Source organism: Chelonoidis abingdonii, chromosome 13 (genome assembly GCF_003597395.2).
Source record: "Chelonoidis abingdonii isolate Lonesome George chromosome 13, CheloAbing_2.0, whole genome shotgun sequence".
NCBI lineage: Eukaryota > Metazoa > Chordata > Testudines > Testudinidae > Chelonoidis > Chelonoidis abingdonii.
In genome coordinates this window covers 6,743,816-6,754,220 of record NC_133781.1, presented here as the reverse complement: position 1 = coordinate 6,754,220, position 10,405 = coordinate 6,743,816, and the positions used below count along the sequence as shown (strand labels likewise).

The window sequence follows — 10,405 nt, the reverse complement described above, 5'->3', positions numbered from 1 at the left end:
TTGTAACTGTTGTTCTTCGAGATGTGTTGCTCATATCCATTCCACACCCGCCCTCCTTCCCCACTGTCGGAGTAGCCGGCAAGAAGGAACTGAGGAACGGTTGGGTCGGCAGGGGTATATATCAGGCACCATAGTGGTGCCACTCCAGGGGGCGACCTGCCGGCCCACCGAGTGTTGCTAGGGTAAAAGTTTCTCCGACGAACGTGCGCGCGGCGCGCGCACACCTAACTGGAATGGATATGAGCAACACATCTCGAAGAACAACAGTTACAAAGGTGAGTAACCGTCTTATCTTTAGATAGTGACATCTCGTGGTCAGAAAGATTGACAGCAAAGTTTTAGTTTTCTTTTCCTTTTCCCATCCCCTAACAAGGCCGAGATGGGGGGAAGCCGGTACAAACTACAGGGCCTGGCAGTTCAGAAGGGGGCCCAGGAATAGAGGTAATGGTGACACGAAAGATGCAGCTGACGAAGTGGGTATTCACCCACAAAAACTCTTGCTGCAATATGTTTGTTAGTCTATAAGGTGCCACAGAACTCTTTGCCGCTTTTACAGATCCAGACCAACATGGCTACCACTCTGATAGGTGACAGGAAAGTGGGGGTGGGAGCAAGGATGCAGGTAATAGTGACAGGAAGGGTTGGGGTGGGAGGGAGGATGCAAATAACAAAGACAGGAAAATAGGGTGAGAGGGAGGACACGGGTAATGGTGACAGGAAGGTGTGTGGTGGGAGGGAGGATGCAGGTAATGGTGATAGGCAGGTTGAAGGTGATAAGAAGGATGCAAGTAATGGTGACAGGAAGGTGGGGAGTGGGAAGGAGGATGCAGGTAAGGGTCACAGGAAGATTGGGGTGGGAGGGATGATGTAGGTAATGGTTACAGGAAGGTGGGGGTGGGAAGGTGGATGCAGATAACTGTGGTAGGAAGGTGGGGGTGGGACAGAGGATGTAGGTATCAGTGACAGGAAGTTGGGGAGTGGGAAGGAGGATGCAGGCAACAATGACAGGATGGTGGGGGGTGGGGAGGTGGATGCAGGTAATGGTGACAGGAAGGCGGGAGGTTAGAAGGAGGATGCGGGTATTAGTGACAGGAAGGTGAGAGTGGGAGGGAGGATGCAGGTAACAAGCTGGATGCAGGTAATGGTGACAGGAAGGTGGGGGTGGGAGGGAGGATCCAAGTACAGATGACAGGAAGGTGGGAAGTTAGAAGGAGGATGCAGGTAATGGTGACAGGAAGGCGGGAGGTTAGAAGGAGGATGCGGGTATTAGTGACAGGAAGGTGAGAGTGGGAGGGAGGATGCAGGTAACAAGCTGGATGCAGGTAATGGTGACAGGAAGGTGGGGGTGGGAGGGAGGATCCAAGTACAGATGACAGGAAGGTGGGAAGTTAGAAGGAGGATGCAGGTAATGGTGACAGGAAGGTGGGTGTGGAAAGGTGGATGCAGGTAATGGTGACAGGAAAGTTGAGGGTAGGAGGGAGGACGCGGATAATGGTGACAGGAAGGTATGGCATTAGATGGAGGATGGAGGTAATGTGACGGAGGTGGGGGGTGGGAGGGCAGATGCGGATTATGGTGACAGGAAGATATGGCGTTAGATGGAGGATGCAGGTAATGTGACAGGGAGGTGGGGGGTGGGAGGACGGATGCGGATAATGGTGACAGGAAGGTATGGCGTTAGATGGAGGATGCAGGTAATGTGTCAGGGAGGTGGGTGTGGGAGGGCGGATGCAGGTAACAGTGACAGGGAAGTGGGAGGGAGGATTCAAATACCGGTGACAGGAAGGTGTAGCGTTAGATGGAAGATGCAGGCAATGTGACAGGGAGGTGGGGGTGGGAGGGTGGATGCAGGTAACAATCTGGATGTAGATAAGGGTGATAGGAAGGTGAGGGGTTGGAGGGAGCATGCAGGTAACAGTGACAGGAAGATGGGAGTGGGAAGGTGTATGCAGGTAGCGGTGACAGGAGTGTGTGGGAGAGAAGATGCAGGTAACAGTGATAGGAAGGTGGGAGTAGGAGGAAAGATGTAGGTAACAAGCTGGATGTAGGTAAGGGTGATAGGAAAGTGAGGGGTTGGAGGAAGGATGCAGGTAATGGTGACAGGGAGTGGGGGGTGGGAGAGAGGATCCAAGTAACGGTTCCAGGAAGGTGGGAGGTAGGAGGGAGGACATGTATAATGGTGATAGGAAGGTATGGCGTTAGATGGGGGTACAGGTAATGTGACAGGGAGGTGGGGGGTTGGAGGGAGAATGTGGGTAATGGTGACAGGAAAGTGGGAGTTAGGAGAGAGGATGTGAGTAACAGTGACAGGGAGGTAGGAGGGAGGACACAGGTACCGGTGACAGGAAGTTGGGAGGAGGATGCAGGAAATTGTAACAGGAATGGATGTAGGGTGATGAGAAGAATTGTTTCATGGGCTTAGTATCAGGAGAATTTGTATTGAGGGCTGTTTTTAAGGCAGAAATATACGACTGTATTAGTGATGAGACACTCCTAAGGGCTCGACAGCATAATTTGTCCAGGAGGAAATAATAATTCCAGCGTGAAGAGGGCTGCAGAGAGTGGGTGCTGACTACATTCTAATGTGATAATTATGTCACATTTTAGTGAGGTGCCTCAAAAACCAATCTCAGGGTCACCTTGAATCCTTTTATATCATGATACTGCCTGTAGATGCCCACAGTGCCAACTCTTACCTGAACACTAAGTACATGTTAGCAGGGATGCACTGTGCAGTATCAGCCTTTGCTGGCTGCACTTCTCCAGCATCGCTTTGATCTTATTCTGTTATTAAACTCTCAACAAAGGAGCATTTCATTGACTAAATCCAGGGTTTTACGGGTGCACCAGGCTCCCCATTCATAATGCCTGATCCTAGCTGCCTACATGCTAAGGAGATGCTGCTCCGTTCTTTGGGATCGCTGGAGACCTAGCTGCCCAACACCCCCATGGGGCAATAAGATGGGTCAGTATTCTGTTCTTATGACTAATACTGGGTCAGGCCAAAGGTCCATCTAGCCCAGTATCCTGTCTACTGAATGTGGCCAATCCCAGGTGCCCCAGAGGAAATTAACAGAACAAGTAATCCCCTGTCTCCCATTCTCAGCTTCTGGCAAACAGAGGCTAGGGACACCATCCCTGCCCATCCTGGCTAATAGCCATTGATGGACCTATCCTCCATGAATTTATCTAGTTCTTTTTTGAATCCTGTTATAACCTTGACCTTCACAAAATCCTCTGGCAAGGAGTTCCACAGGTTGACTGTGCATTGTGTAAAGAAATATTTCCTTTTGTTTGTTTTAAACCTGCTGCCTATTAATTTCATTTGGTGATCCCTAGTTCTTGTGTTATGAGGATTAAATAACATTTCCTTATTTACTTTCTCCAGTGCTGGAGCATTTTTAGTTTTAAATACATAATGGCTGATGTACAAGTCTGCTTGCTTCAAAACACTAAGATAGCACCATCCCTGGGTAGGCTCAAATCACCAACCTATTTGTTATTAGCTGAAAGACCCTAGTAATTGCACCACCGAGACAGCTATCACATGAATAATACTAATAAAATGCCTTTCGGTGTGATGCAGTATAACAACAGCAGCAGCACCAAAAATGCACTCCAATGTTTTTGGCCATCTCCAAGATGCAGGTTTGGAATAACTTGTGAACCCTCAGCAGGGCTTTCAGTGAGAACCAGATGTTGCTGAAAGCCTTCTTTGACAAAGCTTTTCCACCATAACAAAAATTGCACTCACAACACTAACACCTTTCTTCCCCAGAAAAACCTGACCCCCAACAAAAACTCTCTCCCAGAACACTACCCAACCAACCAGCCAAAGAAAATCATAACTCTACCACAAGCAGAATTTTCATTCCGTGAAGAGAAAAGAGCCAAAGACTATCAAGTCCATGAAGGACTTCACTATTTCTAATTGATTTTATGGGGAAGGTGCTCAGATGTGACAGAGCTGGGTGGGAGTTCACAACCCTGCAGACAGACAGATGTTATGGGTTTGTGCCCCCCTTCTTTCTGTCCTAAGCCATCTCATGCAGACCATTCTCTTCATCAAGCAAATGATTCCCTATAGAAAATGTTGCTTTGTGCTGGGTGGTGATATCCCCCTAAGGATCTGCTATGTTGGTCAAAGCCTAGATTAGTCTGCACTTTTTATCCCTTGGTTGGTGGCCTTCAGTGAGCAGTGGAAGTGCAAACAGAATGTTGCACCCTGAGTCTGCAGTTTCTGTAACAGATACGTAAGGCCTTTTGCAATGGCTTTAGTTAGCGTTGTGACACTCAGCATGGCAGCACCTAACTTTTAGGCACCTAGAAAATCATAGGAATGCACTGCAATTCACAAAGCCTGAGGTAGGAGCCTGGGTTCCCTATGCAATGCGCAGGGAGAGACGCTGTGCCTTAGATTGAGATTCACAACAGCCACACTAGGCAGGAAGCTACCTAGGCTAGCCAATAGGAGATGCCGATGAGAAGGGTGTGTGCTAAGCCCCACCTCTCAGGAAGGCCAGGGTGCAGGGAGGTGCCAATGTCTGCTAGTGATTTGCAAATGAGAATAACTCTCTTGGAGTCAGGTAGCTTAGGCTGTGAGACTAAGCTAGGGAGCTGCCTAGCTCCACACAAAACGTCTGGAGGAGGAACCCATTTTATAACATTTGACTCATGGTTAGCATGCTCACCTGGTGTCTAGGAAACCCAGGTTCAATTCCCTTCTCTGCTGAAGGAGAGAAAGGATTGTAATGGGGGCTCACAGGAGCATGTGCTAACCACGGAACTACGAGATAGCAATTTCTCCTGTTGAAGCAGTTCACCGGGGATAAATAATTAAAGAGTCAGTGGAGCAACGGACTGACCTGTTGGTCCCCCACATCCTACTTGGGGACCCTAACCACCAGGCTACAGAGTTATTTCCCCCTTTGCTGGCCCAGTGATGCTTCCATCATTTATCCGCAGTGGAATCACTTCAACAGGATTGAGGGAGCTCCCACAGCTCAGTGGTTCGAGCACTCACCTCAGAGGTCTAGGTGATCCCTGTTCAAATCCTTTCCCCCTTTCTGACATGGGGGTAACTTAACATGGGTCCCCCACATCCCCAGTGACTGCTCTAACCGCTGGGCTAAAAGTTAGAGGGCTGCTGGTGCCTTCTCCTCCTTCTTTAGCTAGATTCTGAAGGGGACCTGACCAAGTCGGCAGTCTCTGAGAACAAAGGTCACGGTGGATTCTTCATCAGTGTAACTTTTAAATCAACATTGGCTGTTGTTCTAAACAATCTGCTCTAATTCAGGAGTTCCCAACCTTTTCTGAATCATGCTCCACTTTAGTAATTTTTTTTAATGTGGAGCTCCCTGCCCCAATTCCTGCTTACAATAGCAAGAAGGATATTGCCGCCTAGCATTGCTAATGTATTTGTTCAAGAGATGCCATGCCAATTACTCAAAATACAAGTCAAGTTGTATTATAAAAATACCCCTTACTTGTATGAGTGCTGGACTCCAAGTAACGGGAGAATTTACCACTTCCCTTGATAGTCTGTTTGATGTTTAATTACATTTACTGTTAAAAATTTGCATCTTATTTCCAGTGTACACTTTGGTGACTTCAACTTACTGTCAGTGGATTGTGCCTTAGTGTCTGTAAGATTAAAAAGCCTTCTAGTGTCAGATATCATCTTCCTATGTAGGTACTTATAAACCGTGGTCAACTTCTCCCTTAAACTTCTCTTTTATCAACTAAATGGATTACATTTCTTTAGCTTCTTATTGTAAGACATGTTTTCCATACCTTGAAATTACATTAGATTTAGCTTTCATCTCTAGCTGTGAAATTTGTAGGGCTGCTACTGAACTTGCTGTGATGTGTAGTGTATTTAGATGTTTAACTATAAGGCTATTTTCTATGAACTCCACTTTAAGTATACATACTAGCTGGTCTGTAGGGATGTTACCCACTGGCTGCTATAACAGAGTGAGTCACACACACTGTGCTATCTCACAGAGACTTTATACAAGTTTTTTCTTGCTTTGTTGTTTCCCCTGAATCTAAAATAAGACTAATCCTCTTGGAATGTACAGGTTTGCTTTTTGGCTAAGGAAAAACATAGCAAAAAGAAGGCAATGATGAAGTTCACATCTATTTAGACTCCGGTGACAATATTTGACAGCCAGATCTCGATCCTGAATGGTACCAGTGTTCCTGTTTGTGGGAGGCTGTAAATGTCTCACCATGCCTGATAATCCTAAATAATAGAGATGTTTTGTTCCCAGGGAATGTTAATCTTGGAGTGTTCTGTATGTGTTGCTTTAGTGAATCTGTAAAAATTCCTAGTGAGGAAATAGTTCTCATTTCAGGAGTATATTTATTTAATTAGTTGAATACAAAAGATACTGATTACAGTTTGCGGAATATATTTTAAAACAAATTAATTTATGTTAACTTTGGATAAAGTTTTAGTGACCATCTGGAGTTGATGAACTGACAGACATGTGACTTAACTTTTAAATGATCTTGAAATCGCTTGGAAAAAATGTAGGCTCTTTTATTTTTCAGAATGTGATTGTTTTAGAAGAAATTCATTCTAATTTTTAACTTGGAAAATATAAACGTAGTTTTACTAACTTTAGCTAAAAATCTCAGTCAAGGTATTTTATGCTAAATGTCATCTTTAGAAAATTCACACTAGTCCCATGTATTTTGCTGTGCTGACCTGGTTGTTCCACTGAATGGAGGATCTCATAAAGCATGATGGATTATCAGGATCAAAGTGAAACATTAATGAGAGGGGAATGGAAAATTAATTTCTCCTCAGTTGTGATTTGCTGCCATACATGGAGGACAAGAGTCACTTTGCACAAACACACTATTTCTGGACTCAGGCTGTGCTTCAGCTGGTAAGTGCTGATGCAAAGGTAACTGATATTGAGAAAACATTGGTCTATAATGGCCATAAAGGAACATCACTGGGAGAAGGTTTAAAATAGATGCAGCTAATGTGCTGCTCCCAAAGCTGCTGCCCCATTTGCACTGCAGAGGCTTTTAAACAGTATCAGCAAGAAAGAGTGGTGTGTATTTACTGATGCACCAAAGCATCATTCCCACTAATATCACCAGAATTTCACAAAATGCCCCCTGGGCTGCAGAAAGACCTTCCTTCAGAGGCTTCCAGTCTACAAAGCCAAATCCAATTATTCAGTTCTCCATACACTACCTAAACAATGTGCTAGTGCCTCAGCAAACCTACCTGCTGCAAGAGCTGATTTCTCTCTCATGTATAAACGAAAGAAAGAAAGAAAGAAAGAAAGGCAGGCTTGTCAAGCCTTTTAAGTCTGACTTTAGAGTTGTCCCTACTCATATTTGGTAGCATTCACACATGTGAGTAGTCCCTTTGAAGTCAATAGGGATACTGGTGTGAGTGAATGCTATTCAGTGTTAGAAGAGATTACTGAATCATGTCCCTAATGGGCAAAGTTGAGGGGCAAAGTGTGTGACTGAGAGAGCCCAGTAACCTAGAGGAATCTTTGGGAACATCTGCCCATGGGGTCCTCTACATCTGGGCAAGTGGATCCATCTGGGTCTTTGGCTATACTGTCTCTCTGACCCTTTATTTTGCATCCATCACCTGCCTTCAGATGATTGGTGTGTTTGGAAACAAATGTGGTTTCTCCTGGTATTCAAGGGGTTAAAGTTGGGTATACAGCACCCAATACCTAATTTTCATTTTGTAGCTTCAAGCAACAGACAATCCAAGGGGCCTAGCCAGGGGAGAACCATGGGCAGAAACTAATAAAATGAGATGCATCCTGCCAATGAAACATTGGAACAATTTACCAAGGGCTCTGATGGATTTCCCATTACTGGCAATTTTTCAATCAAGATTAGCTATTTTTCTAAAAGATCTGCTCTGCTTCAGAAAGGAATTATTTTTGGGAAAGTTCTCTGGCCTATAGGGAGTCAGACTAGATAATCACAATGGTTCCTTCTGGCCTTGGAAACTATGAATCTGTGCAACATCCTTCATGAATTGGGAGGCGATGCAAGGTGTGGCCTCAAATGGAATATTAAACTCAGTACAAGGCACAGCCTTCCAGAAAGATCGTGATAAACTGGAGGGAACTCTGAAGAGAGCAAAGCCAGAGGGACTGATTTAGAGGGAAAGACAGAAATCTGTCCAGCTTGGCAAAGCAATAACTAAGTGGCGTGGGCATTAAATTCTTTGGTGGTACAATGAGTCTAATGATGTGAAGTTAAATAAGGAAACATTTAAGCTGAATACCAGGAGACGCTGCCTGTCAGCGTGAAGTATGAGGCTGTGGATGAGTCTCCCAGGGAAGTGATAGGGGCCCCATTGCTTGCAACTGTAAAAACTAGACTGTAGCAAACATTAAAAAAATATACTATAGGGACCAATCTACTCTGCCACTTGGGAAGTGGCCTGGTAGTATAACAGGTATTTTCCCTCTCTGATTCAGTATGGCCAAGTGTATGTTACAGGCTTGGATAAGTTACAGTGTAGGTATACCATCCATTAACAGCATCCACAGTCAGACATCAAAGCTGCACTAAGCTATCTTCATCCTGGGATTTCTTTCCTTATGTCTCAGATGGAGTGTCAGGGAAGGAACGTGTCACCTACTCACTCTTTTTCTAGAAGTCAGTTGCCAGCAGCTGCTGTTGCTAATATTATACTCCTAGCCTCCTTTACTCTCCTTGTCACTTCACTGTCTCTCTCCTTCTTCCTTCTCCTCCTTGACTGCACTCCCTTTCCTACCCATAGGCTTCTCACTCACCTGTTCTGTAACTGGAGCCCATCAGCTGTTCTGCTATTTGATGAGAAGGGCATTTTGGAACTTCATCCTCTTCTGCTAGGACTCACTGCCCAGATAGCTTTCTCTGGTATTTACTATACAGATAGGAGAAGTTTGATTAACCAGGAAACTCTGATGCATGATTAAGAGCTGCCAACCCTAAAATCCCTGTTAGCTGGGTTTTTTACCTGCCTCTCTACTGTTCAGAAAGTTGCTGGGCCCCTCCTGGCGTTTCACTCTTTCCCATTCTATGGCTTCCAGAGGGAAACCTCTCAGATGTCATAAATGAAAACAGAAGACATCACTCACCTGAAAATCCCTCATCCGTCTGGCTGTGGGGCCAAGGCAGAGCCTCACGGCCCTTTCCTGGGAGAGCGCAGGGTCAGGGACAGAATTAGAAGAGAAGGCAGCCATGTCAGTCTCCTGCATGCTCAGCTCATTTGACACAAGCAAGGGTTCAACAGCTAAACTCTCCATAGGATTACATTTAGCCTCAGAACCCTTAGCTTTCATGCACTATAAACCAGAGCAATGGCTGGCCCAAATTGCCCTTCAGTCAGGACAATTAGTTCAAGTCTATTGTTAGTTATGAGCATCAATTTGTTGTCCTCTGAAATCAGTTAATGTTTCCAGCTCTGCTCTTGCCCCCCCAGCATGGGACTCTACTCATAATGGTAAATCAGATCCCTCGAGGGCATTTCTTAACTAGACAATACAGTATTCTGGCAGCAGATGGAATAGGTTAGTGCTGTATGGAATACACAAATCACTCTTTTTATTATGACTTAATCTGACCCAGGACATCTCAGCAGCATAAATAAAGGCTTTTAGTATGGAAAATGTATTCTTACCACCTCCAGGGTCCAGTGCCCAGCAGTGTCTTAGCAGAAGTGTAGGGGTTGAGACGTTTTGCCGGCAGGATTACCATGCCAACATTTCTGCTTGTTTTATGCCAAGATTCCTGGTAGCTCTAATTTTACAGGGAGAGCAGCAGAAATGCTGCTGCAATCTGAGGCTGTGCTTTCCTTTTCACACTCTCCATAGGGGAATTGGAGGGTAAAGAAATCTCTCCAGGCATGCCCTACTAATATTGACAGCATGGCAGACAGCAGCATTTGCAAGCTGAAAATCCCACAGGGAATGTTTTTAGAAAATAATTAATGTACCAGCTAAGCCAGAAGCAGTACAAAATCTGGCCAGCATCTCAGAGTTTCACTGGAAACCTTGGAAGGTTCTGCTCTGTTTTCGATGATGTTTTAGTAAATGCCGATAAAGGGCGTGACCCTGTCCCAGCCTCTGCTCTTACTGGATGATGGTTTTATTTGTGTATTTGGAAAGCAACATGTCCTGATCCCATTGTTCATGATGAGGGATAATTCCATTGATTTCACTGGCATAAAATACTGCTTCATATCAGGAAGGATAGCAAAAGCAGGCCGAAATGAGTCGAAGTTCAGACTTTTTGTAGCTTGGTTTCACTGGGAAGTTCATGTTGCAGGGTCAGTGTCAAAGCACTGAAACAAAACAATTGTTTTAAACAGAATTAAATATAATACATTTAAAATCCAAGATCTTTGTAGAGGTGGAAGTGG

At 45.1% G+C, this 10,405-nt stretch overlaps 1 pseudogene; it reads left to right on the top strand.

Moving 5' to 3' along the window:
- Nucleotides 1–10,105, top strand: part of LOC116838591 (uncharacterized) — a 44,687-nt pseudogene extending 34,582 nt beyond the window's left edge.
- The last annotated feature ends 300 nt before the right edge of the window (nt 10,106–10,405 follow it).